Here is a 12,364-nt window from a genome sequence, read left to right on the forward strand (position 1 = left end):
AGGAGAAGGAGAAGGAGAAGGAGAAGGAGAAGGAGAAGGAGAAGGAGGGAAACATCATGCCTGCATTGCATTTCCCTGAGCAGCACTGGCTGCTGGGCCTCAGCCCATAGCAGATCAGTGTTGCCAGCTCCTGGTCAGCAGAGCAAGGCATGCAGCTCAGGGTAGCACAGCCACAGTGTCTGCCCACGGGCAGGAGCAGCAGCATCCCGCTCATGGTCACGTTGTGGGCCCTGGGGCACAGTGCCCAGTTGTGTTGTGAGGCTGAGCCCAGCCAGGCAGCAGGGAGCAGCTCTGTGCCCCGCATCGCAGCCAGCTCCATCAGGGGCCACACAGCAGACTGCATGCAGGGCAGTGGTGAGAGGAAGGGCAGTGAATCATTAATGCACTGCTAGAGCCTGTGATTGAAGCCCCCAGGCACCTCAGATTTGCATGAGACCGCACAGACGCTGGAGCCTGGGTCTGCACAGCCAGCTCACTGCACTTTCCTCTGCCCAAATACCTTCGTGCTATGCCCTGGCAGGAGCTGCAGCCTTGTTACTTGGGCTCATGATGTTTTTCTAAACAACTGATCTCACAAGTGCATTTTGGAGCAGAGCTTCTGCTGTGAAGCTGGGACTGGGTTATTTCCACAGCCCCGATTCTTTGGAAACTGCTGAAGCAGGCGAGAGAATAGTTCACGGTCCCCTTGAACGCACCCGACCTCCCTGGAGGAGCTGGCTGAGTTCGTGGTTTGAGCAGGAGAAGACTTGTGCTTTATTCCCAGCTCTGCCACTAACTCACTGGGTGGCTTCGAGTGAATCACTTCCTCCGCCTGTATTTCCAGCTGAGAAGTGCCGGGGCAGCGGCCGCCCCCAGATGTACCTGGCTGCCTGCAGCCCTGCACAGGGCACAGCACCCGCACAGGGCAGGACGTGGCCTGGCTCCTCAGGCTGCACCACCTGCCCAAAGCATGCTGTGCCACCACCCCCTCCTGTCTGCAGGTCCCCGGGGCTCACCTTGCCTCAGGCACCTTCATACAGACCATCCGACCAGGGCAGAGCAGCTCTCACATTCCCCCCTCTGCACCACGTGCCTCCATCAAGAGATTTGGGTCAGACTCAGCAGTGGTGTCCCCAGGACTGCAGATGCTGCAGGAAAGAGAGAGCCGTGCTAGAAATAAACCTGAAGTGTTCTAGATTACTGTGATGAGTACAAGTTGCTAATGCTGCACTGCTTCATCTTCTAGGCTTGCACGCTCAGCACAGAGGCTCTGCACCCACAGCCGTTGGGGTGCTGCCCCTGTGCCCACTGTGCTGGGTGTGTGCAGCCCTCGGGCGTTTGAGGTCAGTACATCCTCACACACCTTCTGAGGAGCGGCTGCTGAGGCGTTAAAAGGGGACGAGGTGGACGCCAGAAATGCCGATAACACCTGGTAATCCCATGAGAAGGTACAGGGAGGCACCGAGAGCCGCCCCGAGACGGGCTGCGCGGCTCCCATACACCACCTCCACCCGAGCACGGGGAAAGCACGAGGCTTCGCTCCCCTCCCGGCTCCAGGCACCAAGAGCTGCGCGGTTCGAGCTCCGGGCAGGGGAAGAGCACCCTCTGCTGCTGCAAAGCTGCCGCCCGGCTGCCAGCCTGGGCAGCGAGACGCTGCAAGGCCCGGCCGCGGCACCGCGTTCGTAGGTACAGCTGATAAATCCGTTCTCTAAATGGATTTGCATTTGGCATCTCTTTCAACAAGGGCAACGAAAACAGATTTTGCTATCATATACTATCATTTTACTAATGAAAACAGACCGCGGTTGCCAAACACATCCGAGAATCTCAAAGCGTTCTTCGAATTAAAGAGACGCTGCCGAATTCCAAGCGTGTGCTCCCGGCCCCCGGCTCACAAACCAGGCTGCGTCGAGCAGCGGAGGCGAAGAGCGCGGGGCGGCCGGGTCCCTGTGCTCAGCTCCATGCAGCACGGCTGCCTGCACACGGACGTGCCTGGCTCCTGCTCTGCTCCTCCTGCAGCAGCATCCTCGGCACAGCGGCCGCGCCAGGCTCAGCTGCAGCGAGGAGCCCCCAGGGCCGCTCAGCCAAGCACCTGCCTGGGAGAGCTGAGCCCTCACCGGAACCGGGACGGCTGTGGGGTCGGCGGCTGCAGCTGGCTGCGTGCGGGGCCACGCACCTCGCAGCACAGCCCGCTCCTCGCGCCGTGCTCTCCCACGGCCGTGCTCTCTTCTGGGCTGCTCCCACCTGCAGACAGTTCTGCGTGTGAGATCGCAGCACGGAGCTGAGTATGGGAAAGAGAGGACCTGCACCTGGGGAGAGCCAGCAGCTTCCCAACCGCGCAGCAGCTCCTCCAGAAGAGTTCTGGATGAGAACAGCCCCAGGTTGCTTGGCCTTCACCAGCCTGGCCTGGAGCTCTGAATTCCCGTGGGGTGCCAGCAGAGTATGGGGGTTCTGATCTTGAGGCAGAAGCGGGGTCTGCTCCCAAGTCACTGCCTGGTGCCAGCATACAGGGAGTCATCAAAAAGCAGATGCTGAAAAGGCTGAGTCTGACTGTTCTTGTCCCTGTCTGCCTAAACCTGTCTGCATACCTTCACACTCCACTGACAAAGTCCCTGAAACCTGGAAAAACTCCCACTTCCCAATGCCAGTGGCTCAGAAATTGTTTGAAGGAGCCCCAGCCTCCGCTTGGGATCCAGGAGGACACGGGGGTCCCAGCTGCCACCTCCCCCTGCTGTCCACAGCACTGAGGAGACAGAATCCCTGCAGGCTCCTTTCTGGAGATCATAGCACCACAGAGCCATAAAACCACAGCGTGATTGGGTTGGGAGGGACCTCAACGCTCGTGTGGTTCCATGCCAATTGCAGGGACACCTTCCATAAGGCAGGCTGCCCATCCACTGCCATGGGCACCCACAGCTCTGGGCAGCAATGCCAGCATCTCACCACCCTCTGAGTCAAGAATTTCCTCCTAACATCTCACCTAAATCTCCCCTCTTTTAGTGCAAAGCCATTCCCCTTGTCCCCAACCTCAGCTCCTCACAAACAGGCTGAATCAGGGCAGGGAGGGGGAGTGAATTCCTCATTTCTCACCCCTCAGGAAAATCTAGTTAGGAATTTTCTGTCATCGTCATTTTCCTAAAGAAAAACGTATTTGTGCCCAGCCATACTTCTCAGCTCTGTGACCTTTAAGGCTGACTGTCTGCTGGGAAAGCAGGAAACAAACAGAATGGTTTGGTTCAGTTTGATCCGACTCAAAATATTTTTGGTCGTGGTCCTGATCCAAAGTGTTTCATCTCAGATCAGTTCCACATTAATCCCTAATTCCCTGGCAGGCTGCGCTGCCAGCAGTGCGGTATGGGATGCTGCTCCCTCCCAGGGCCCCATAACTGCATGGAGCACAGCCTGGGCCAGGTGTGCTGAGAGATGCTGGGGTCCCCGAGAAGCTCCGTGCCCACATCAGTACACCGGATGAGAACTCAGTCACCACGCCGGCCCACATGTCAGCAGGCTCCTCAAAAGCAGCTCCTCACTGCTGTCTCTTTGCTTTCACTCTGCTCTGGGACTGCCCTATTTCTGTGCAGCACTTGATCTGTCACCTTGCATCCTCAGCACTGTTCCCCTACCCAGCTCATGTGCGCACACCGCGGGACCCTGAGCCCTGCGTCATCAGACAGAATCCTTTGCTGATTCCTGCAGCTGAGCAGGTCTCATCAGTGCACGTCAGCCATCAGCTCCTGAGACAGCACAGGAGAATTCAAGCATCCCTCACCTCAACTTGGCACTCACTGCCTGGGTTTGCTCAGACACCAAAACATCCCCCACCAGCCTTCATGCATGGCTTTGCCTGGGGGGCAGGAAGTAGCCCTGCTGTGACCCTGTGCTCCATCAGCTGCAGCCTCCTCCTCCTTCTTGCAGGTGACCCAGGATCCAGCTAAATACTGCAGCAGTGCACAGCCTCAGATGGGAGGGAGCAAAAGTCACAGCAGATCTGAGGACAAGTGGAGACAGCAGCTTTGTGGGCACAGTGAGCATCCAGGGCCCAGCACTGCCTGCAGCCCACGCCTGGGGCAGGACAGCCAGGGGCAGGGTGTGTTCCCTCCAGCCACGCTTGTGCATTACCTCAGCATGTCTGTTTCCCGCTGTCCCTCTGCAGATCAATTTCCTACACAGATGGTTCTCAGCCACAGAGGCAGGTGTACACTCAGCTCAGCTCCAGGTTAAGCACTTGCTGCTCTCCTCTTTGACTGTGGGCTCACCCTTGCTGTGGAGAGGCAGCTTTTACATTTTATTCCTTGTAGAAGTGCACCCAGCGTTGTTGCACGCTGCCATGCAGGACTTTGTGTCAGCTTCTGCAGGAGGAACCGTACTCACAAAGTGCAGCTGCGTGCAGGAGCCACCCCCACCTGGGAGCAGACCCAATCTCCAGCTTTCCAGCAGAAAGGGGTGAGAAGATGGAGCAGAAAGGCAGTGGGTGGGTGAATGGGAAAAAGGAGACAGGAAAGGTATTGTTGGTGATGTAAAAAGAGGGTCTCAGCTCTCCATCATTGCCACGGCTGAGGGTTTCAGGGCTGAAGACTGGGAGGAATGACACTGCTTTGAGAGGCAGCAATGGTGCCTAAACTGCAGGACCCAGGAACCCCTTCTGGCACCAGCATTCAGTGGGAGTCAGTCACAGCCCAATGACAGCACTGCCACCCTTCCTGCTCCTGGTGCCACACATACTGCCTTGATCTTAGGTGCTGGCAAACAGACACTCGTGGAGCATTAGGAGGGGGAGGTGACAAGCAGGGATCCCCCCAGCTCACCACCTTCAGGCTCAGTGGGGGTATTCTGATTCCTTTTTAGAAAGTTTGCAGTTCCTTGTTCACATACACCTTTGCTGCCCTCCGTGGTTTTTCATCCCAACTCAACTGTAACTCGCTCTTCTGTTCTGTTTATCTTTCCAAGGACACTTTTCCTGGTTTTCCTTATCTCCCCTTCTCTTCTTACAGAGTCCCAGATCACACCAGCTCAGTTGCTGCATTCCCTGGTTCTGCGGTTCACAACATGCTGTTTGTGCCAACCGCTGCTCACAGCAGCCACAGGCTGTTCAAGCTGCTCCTTTCCTCCCCGAGCTTTGTGGGAAGGCAGCCGGGCACACAGAAGGGAAGGCAGCAGTGAAATTGTCCAACCCAGTAATGGGGACAGTTTATTGACATACAGTGAAGAACCAAAGAACAGCCCGGTGCTTCAGGGCTAGGCTGGCTCTTAGCTTCTACTTTAGAGGCACAAACGAAAAGTTCCAGGTAAGCAGGAAAGCTGAACAGTCTGGATACACTTCAGGTCACCTCTCCTGACATCTCTATCCCATGGTGGACAGAGTCTGGGCTCTGGTCTGCAAGCAAGACCCTGCCCAGCACGAAGGACCTATATCAGAGCAACCCACCCCATGCAGGTCAGCATATCCCAGGTTGCTCCACTCTACTGTGATGCACATTGGAAGTCACCAAAATTTGGGAAAAGACCTGGTCTCCCTTCTGCATCCCCATTTTGTTCATTGGGGCTTGCTCTCTATTAGCAGAAGCTTGAGATCAAAATTCAGCATTTCTTAATCCACTTTTTCCCTCCGGCTACCTGGGCATGCCTTAGCAGAGCCCACTGAAACCCCAGCACAGCACAAGCAGCAATCACAGGCCAGCTGCTGCAAATCAGCATTTGACGGCTGGTTCCAATGGCAAAGAACTAGTTTACACCATCAAAAGATCCCATCCAGGATGCAGGAAGCATTGTTCTCATTACCTCTGCAATGTTTTTGATCTCAGGCTATTCCACAGGGAATGGTGGAGCTGGCTCTTTCAGCCTGGTTTCCAAGAGAAATGAAACGTATGCAATCACGCAATTTGTGTTTGCTCATCCATCTCCAGTGGCTTGGGAGCCCACCGGCCCCATCACCAAAACCCACATAGGGTCAAGGAGCTCTTGGTCTGACCCAGTAGTAATAGGGGGTCCATCTCTGCAGCTGGCAGCATGAGAGGAGCCCACACAGAAAACTGGAATGAGAGCTCACCTTCTGTTAGACACCAGTAAACACAGCCAGTACAGAAAGCTCCCCAAAAATCACAGAATCAGAGAATCACAGGGTTGGAAGGGACCTCAAGGATCATGAGTCTCCAACCCCCTGCCACATGCAGGGCCACCAACCTCCACATTTCATACCAGCCCAGGCTGCCCAGGGCCCCATCCAACCTGGCCTTGAACACCTCCATGGATGGACGGGGCATCACAGCCTCTCTGGGCAGCTGTTCCAGCACCTCACCACTCTCACAGCACAGAACTTCCCCTGACATCCAACCTCAATCTGCCCTCCCTCAACTTCAAACCATTTCCCCTTGTCCTGCAGTTATCAGCCTTTTCAGGAGTTGACTCCCCTCCTGTCTGTAGGCTCCCTTTAGGTACTGCAGGCTCCAATGAGGTCACCCCACAGCCTTCTTTTCTCCAGGCTGAATGAGCCCAGCAAATACATCCTCATGCTGGAGTTTGGGGAGGATGTGTGATTTCCAGGGCTACAGAGGACACGGCACAGGAGGCAGACCTGGGGCAGCAGGACTCATCGTGCTGCTTCTTGCTGCCTTTCTTTTGGCACTGGGACTCCCACTGCACAAAGCACAGAGGTTAACAGCCAGCAACACAGCGACCAAGCACACCATACCTAATGCAGAGAAGTAGCCTCTGTCTTGGGAGAGCAGCATCCAAGAATGCCAGGTAGCATTTAGCATGCCTAGGCCCCAGAACTGCAGGAAGGACCACAATTTTCTCACCCTTTGAGGCAAATTTCAGCTTTTTCCCAGCTTCACTAAACACTTGGAACACAACCCAGGAAAAAGGATTGATGTCACTGAGTGCTGTGGCCACTATCATGCTTGAGCTGCTCCTAGGAAGAAGCACCAAAATAATACAAGTTCTCTGTTTATCTAACACTGGCCAAGGACAAAGTCAACAAACAGCCTTGGGATCTCTCGGGGGACTTGAAGCCAACAGCCCCAGTCTGCCCAGAATGAAGATGAGATGCATTGACTTTGGCAAGCACTGGCTGCTACATGCTGTCATGTCAATAAACATCCCCACAAAGATATCTAAAGGAGGTGAATGGTCGTGGGACGTGGAGGGGAATAGTGTTTGCTAGAAAGAGGCAAGAGAAGAATCAGCCTTATAAATAATAACACTTCACCCTACAATGTGCTCCTGAAAAAAGAGGAGAAACTCACTGAGATTGGACAAGTCTGACACAATCTTCAGCTGCTTGTGTTGGGAAGGGAAGCTTGTTTCCAGAGAAAGAGGGTTGCCCAAAATGCAGCCAAGAAGAAAATGAGCAGCCCAGGCAGCAGGGAAAAGCCAGGCCGTGGGCCTTGAAATGCACATCGTAGCACAAAACAGATGGCAGCTTGTGAAGGAACCTCTGAATGGCAGCTGTGCCGCAGCATATTGCCGTTCGCCCTTAGTCTGGCTTCACCCACAAGTGTACTGAGAGTGCTCTCTAAGTCATTAATAAAGATGGCAAACACCATTGGTTCCAGCATTGCAAAAGCACAGAATATCTCTGCCTTCTCCATGTCCTTTGTTTCTGGCTCCTCTACCCCAAAAAGCAGAGCCTTTCTTTTGCTGTGGGGACACTTAAAGAGGCCCTTCCCTGTCCCATCAGCTAGTTCCAGCACTACAGAGCTTTGGCTCTTCTCACTCCATCCCTGAGAGCTCAGGCAATGCCCTGCTGGTCACTGCAGGCAGCTCATCCCTGTGCCACCTTCCTCTGGGAGCTTCCCCTCAAGTTCCCCACCAAAGCCCTGCTCCTACACCAAGGAAGCCCATCTTTGCTGATGACGTGACTATTTCAGTGGATCCAGAGAGGAAAAGAAGGCAAAGTTGTGGCCCTATCTATCTGAAGGGGATCAAAATATCACAGCTGTATGTACACCACAGAACCATTTAAAGAGCAACAATGCCCCCTGCCTGTCTCCATCCCAGACCTCTCCATTCCATTTTCTTGCTGCAAATCAGTAGATCTAGGTCTGTCCCCTCTATCATGCCACAGCCAAGACATGTTTTTCCCCGTTTAGGGGAGACAGATCTTCCAGGACTGGATTCTGTTTTGACATGGTGTAGAGGAAAGGCAGCTTTACCGACGTCTCAGTGGGACAGACAGAGCCAGGCTCTGCTGCAGACAAGCCCTGCAGAGCCCACATTCTTAGCAGCAGCCAGAAAATCAACTCCTTCTGTTTTCAGTGGAATAATCCATACCAGTAACTTCTTGTCTCTGCTTTAACCTCCTTCACCTTTCCAAAGTCCCATAGCGTCAGAGAGAGGATCTTCCCATGAACATGACCTGAGTGCTCAGCATCTTCTGGCTCTCTCAGGCCTGCACCTTGTCCTGACTGCGTGCTTTCTCCAAGAGGAGAGAACAAGAGGAAAGAAAGGCAGGTCACGGTGCTGAAAGCGGCCTGCTGGGTTGGAAAGAGCCAGATATTTGTGGAGATATTGTGCGCTGAGCACAGGCCACAGCCAGCATCTCCAAGGCAGGATGCTCGAGTGCCCTCGGCCATGCCGAGGACCAGGACAGCCTTCCTGGGGGCAGCTGTTTCCCTGCAGAGTGCGGTGCAAGAACTGCCAGAACCGCTCTCTGGAGAGACGAGGGCTGTGTAGGACCGCAGACATCTCTGACACAGTGGAAAGCAGGAACTGGGAAGCTGGAACGAGGGACTGAGAAGCCCAGCAAGGGAAGAGCATGGGGCGATGAGTCACAGCCTGAGCGCAGCACAGGAACAGGCTATCACGCGGTAACTGCGTCAGCGATGCAGTCCATGTGCATTCGCTTAGTCCGTGCAAATAAGGTCACTGCAGCCAGCTTAGTGCGGTTCCATCATGTTGGCTAACTCGAATTGACTTGCATGTGCCATGGATTAAGGGCGTGCACAAAGATGCCCCCCGCTGTCAGCTGATATATGGCAGAGATTCCTCCGCGGTAACTTGTCCAGTCTGTCTGCACCTCCAGCTCCATGACAGGCTTCATCAGTGCAACGGCAAAGCCTGTACAAAAAGCTCCCTGGGCCGTAATCAGGTAGGTATGGAAGCCAGTGGGGTAACGCTCCACCACGACGAGAACCCATCCCATGGCATTCCTGCCTTCCATCTTGGGCGTGCCTCCTCCAGCACCACAGCCTCCCATGTTCCCTTCCTAGGCTGGAGGCTGTTGGGCTTGGAGATGGCTGCTTGACAGAAGTGCCTCGTTAGGAGGTTTCGCAACAAGCTCCCTGTGACTGTGTTAAGCGGCCTGCATCATCTGTTTTGACTTTGCTGGATTTGTCTGTGTTCAATATATTTCTCGCAAGGGTCCCAGTTCAGCCCTCATTGACGTCAATGGGAGTCAGTCCATTCCCTTCAGTGAGAGCAAGAGCTGTCCCTTGGTGCTTGTATCTTGGCTGTTTCATTTCAGTGCCCAGCTCCATACACCCTCCTACACCAAGGGCTACCTTTCCCATCCCTTCAGCACAGCTGGTGGCTCCAGCCTCTTCATCCTGGCTCACAGATCCTGGCCTGACTCACTCCTCGTTCCCTGATGCTGTACCCCTCTCATTCATCCTACGTGTCTTATCTTGATTTTCTGAACACCCCCATCTCCGCTGGACCCTCAACAACATTTCCACTTCTTAAACACTGACAAATAAGTTTTGTTGGTTGGCCTCTCCGCCTAGGTGATTTCATCGTCCTACAGCTCACTCACCCACCTGGACAGTGAGGAAGGTTTTCACTCCAGTTAGTTCCATTTCTGCATCACCTCCTCAATAAGCACTTCCCATCCTAGCTTAGGTCTCTGCATGGGTGACTATCAAAGAGGGAGGCAGGACCATCACCAGGAGTCCAAGCATCCGGTTTCAACACCTCACTCTGTTATGGGTTCCCACTGAGACTTTGGTCAAGCCACTCAAATTCTTTTCTCCTGTGAAACTGGGAATCGTGCTCTCCTCTCTCCAGTGGTTTTTCATGGTGTGATGTCCTCGTGGTACTTCTGAGAGCGCTACTAAGATCGCACGCAGAGAACTACGCATCCCCAAGCCTTCCCAAGCGAGCACCACTACTGCTTCTAAAACACTTCAAAAAATGGGCAAACAAAGACACAAAATATTAGCTGATCATCCACTAGATAAACCTTTCATCACATCTGGGGACTGCCAGGAAAGAGCAGGAGAAAGCACGCCATGCATGCATTGTTTCGAGCCTTTTCCTAGAGCACTCACTCCAGCAATGCTGGGGACAGGATCCTGCACAGGCAGCCCCGTGCTGTGACTCAGTGTAGCCTTGCTTACATTCCCTGGAGCCAAACTGTCTGATTGATGTTATCCTAAGGAAGATCTAGAGTTAACGGCAGTAAAGTTCTTCAGAGAAGACATAGCTCGTGGAAGGGGGAAAAAGACAAGGAAAGAAGGAAAAACAGGAACTCTTCTCTGTCCCCATGGCAGCTTGGCTGGGGCTGGCTCCAGCTGCAGTGGTGGAACAGACACTGCGTGTGCTTCTGAGGCTGCCACAAAGCATCCCAGTGCCAAAGATGCACCCCAAGGCAGAGCGGGAAGCAGGAGGGCTGGGCCCCACCTCCTGGTGTGGCTTCGAGGACAGGAGATGGGTTTTATCCATAACAGAGGTGCTGCTAGAAGAGGGCCGGCTGCCTGTGGGCTTCTGCAGTGAGAAGAGAGTATGGCAAAGCATCCACATGGCACTCAGACACAGTGCCAGGGGAACGGCTGCAGGATGTGTCTCTGTCCCACCGTTAGGCCACCCCTGAGCATTCAGCCCCAGGAACGATGCCATATCCCATTGTGTTTAGAGACAAGAAGAAGAGCCAGTGTTTCAGAGCTGATGGTGCCCAGGTATGCCCAGGTCATCTCCCTTTGGAGCTGCAGAGGTCTGCAGGGACGGCTGGGACATCGTGGGACCCTGAAGCACTCACACAGCCCCAGACTGAGGGTAAAGCACAAGGAATGGCTGTCAGGGCCAGGGACAGTGAGCAGCGCCCTTCCTCTGCAGCCAACTCAGCAGGGACGAGCAGGGGACAAAGACGTGCTGCACCACCGCTGTCAGCTGCGCAGGAGACGGGGACGTGAGGCAGAGAGAGCAGGAGGGATGGAAAAGGTGAACGGTGGCTGCCAGAGCCTGGCTCAGGTGGAGCAGGGCAGAAATGGCAGCGAATCCACTATTTACGAGGAGCAAAGTGTTACAGAGCACAGCTGGGCCTGGACTGCCTTCCCCAACACCGCGGCCTGCCAAGCTCCTAATAAAACCCAACACAGGTTGACCGGGGTTCTCCTGTTGCTCCCCCCTCCCAGCTGGGCCCCACACCCCCAGCACCTCGCGGGGCTCCCACCTCCCCGCAGCCCAGGGCAGCCGTGCCCACGCTCCGCCTGCCCTCTGCGCCCCAGCTCACCGCACGCGCCCGGCCGGAGCACGCCCACAGCCTGTTGTTGTTGGTTTTGGCTCGGCGGTAGCAGGCTGCTTCCAGCGAGAGTGGTATGAATAATTGCCCAATTAACTGCAGGAACTTCCAGATGTGTGTTTGCTTTCATACCCGTCCAGCCCCCCTCGATCCCACGTGCCTAATGCCGCAGAGAGAGGTGGGAGTGGGAGAGCCAAGGCTGAGCAGGCAGGTCGAGCCGCTGCCTGGCTCTGCTCTGCTTTCCATCCCCACCTCCCGCTCTTTAAATGGGGAAATGGTCCTTTTTAACGACCCTGGGGAGAAGGAAACTCGCCCTGCCTGCCAGAGCTTGGCTGTGCATGCCAAAAGCCGAGCAAGCAGAGAAGAAAGCTGATCCCATGTTGTGATTTTTATCAGGTGCACATACAGTGAACCCTCTGAAGACAGGTATTTTTGCATCTCCCCACCTCCCTTCCTGCTGAATTCCCTCGCACTCAGCAGAGTTTTGCTGTCAGCCAAGCTGCTTTCACCCAGCAGACACACTTGAGACATTTTGGGATAGCAGCTCTCTGCGCTGCAGGATCCAGCCCGGCACTGCCGCTCACCATCTGAACCAGGGGTCTCCCCCCAGGACCTGGGTGGGGATTTGACCCAGGCACAGGGTATCTGGATCAGAGCGAGCAGAACAAGGCTAAGAGGGAGCTCAGATCCTATCAGCAATGCGAACTCCCCACCATCCCTCGATTGGAGCCCAAGGGGGGCTTTCCCCTTCCTCTAATTTGGCACCTGAACAGCTCTGCTGCTTCAGAAACAGAACCGGCTCCAGCACTCGGGACCAATGAGCCAGTCCAGCTGGGAGGCTGTGGTCTCTCCCTGCTGCATTGCACAGATGGAGCTTAAAGGACAAAATTACACCAGATGGCAAACTTTGAGACAGCTACTGTTCGGGGA

At 54.8% G+C, this 12,364-nt stretch overlaps 1 long non-coding RNA gene across 1 annotated transcript in view; it reads right to left on the reverse strand.

The window, feature by feature from the left end:
* The window catches only part of LOC122176390, an 11,833-nt gene extending 260 nt beyond the window's left edge, over window positions 1-11,573 (reverse strand). Inside the window, exons 1-2 of the long non-coding RNA XR_006177728.1 lie at window positions 11,426-11,573; window positions 996-1,127 (exon numbers count right to left, since the gene is read on the reverse strand). This is a non-coding gene — a long non-coding RNA (uncharacterized LOC122176390). The remainder of the gene's footprint in view (window positions 1-995; window positions 1,128-11,425) is intronic.
* Between the last annotated feature and the right edge of the window lie 791 nt (window positions 11,574-12,364).

The sequence above is a fragment of the Lagopus leucura genome, unplaced genomic scaffold (assembly GCF_019238085.1).
Source record: "Lagopus leucura isolate 7727_CA_CO unplaced genomic scaffold, USGS_WTPT01 Super-Scaffold_760, whole genome shotgun sequence".
Lineage (NCBI taxonomy): Eukaryota > Metazoa > Chordata > Aves > Galliformes > Phasianidae > Lagopus > Lagopus leucura.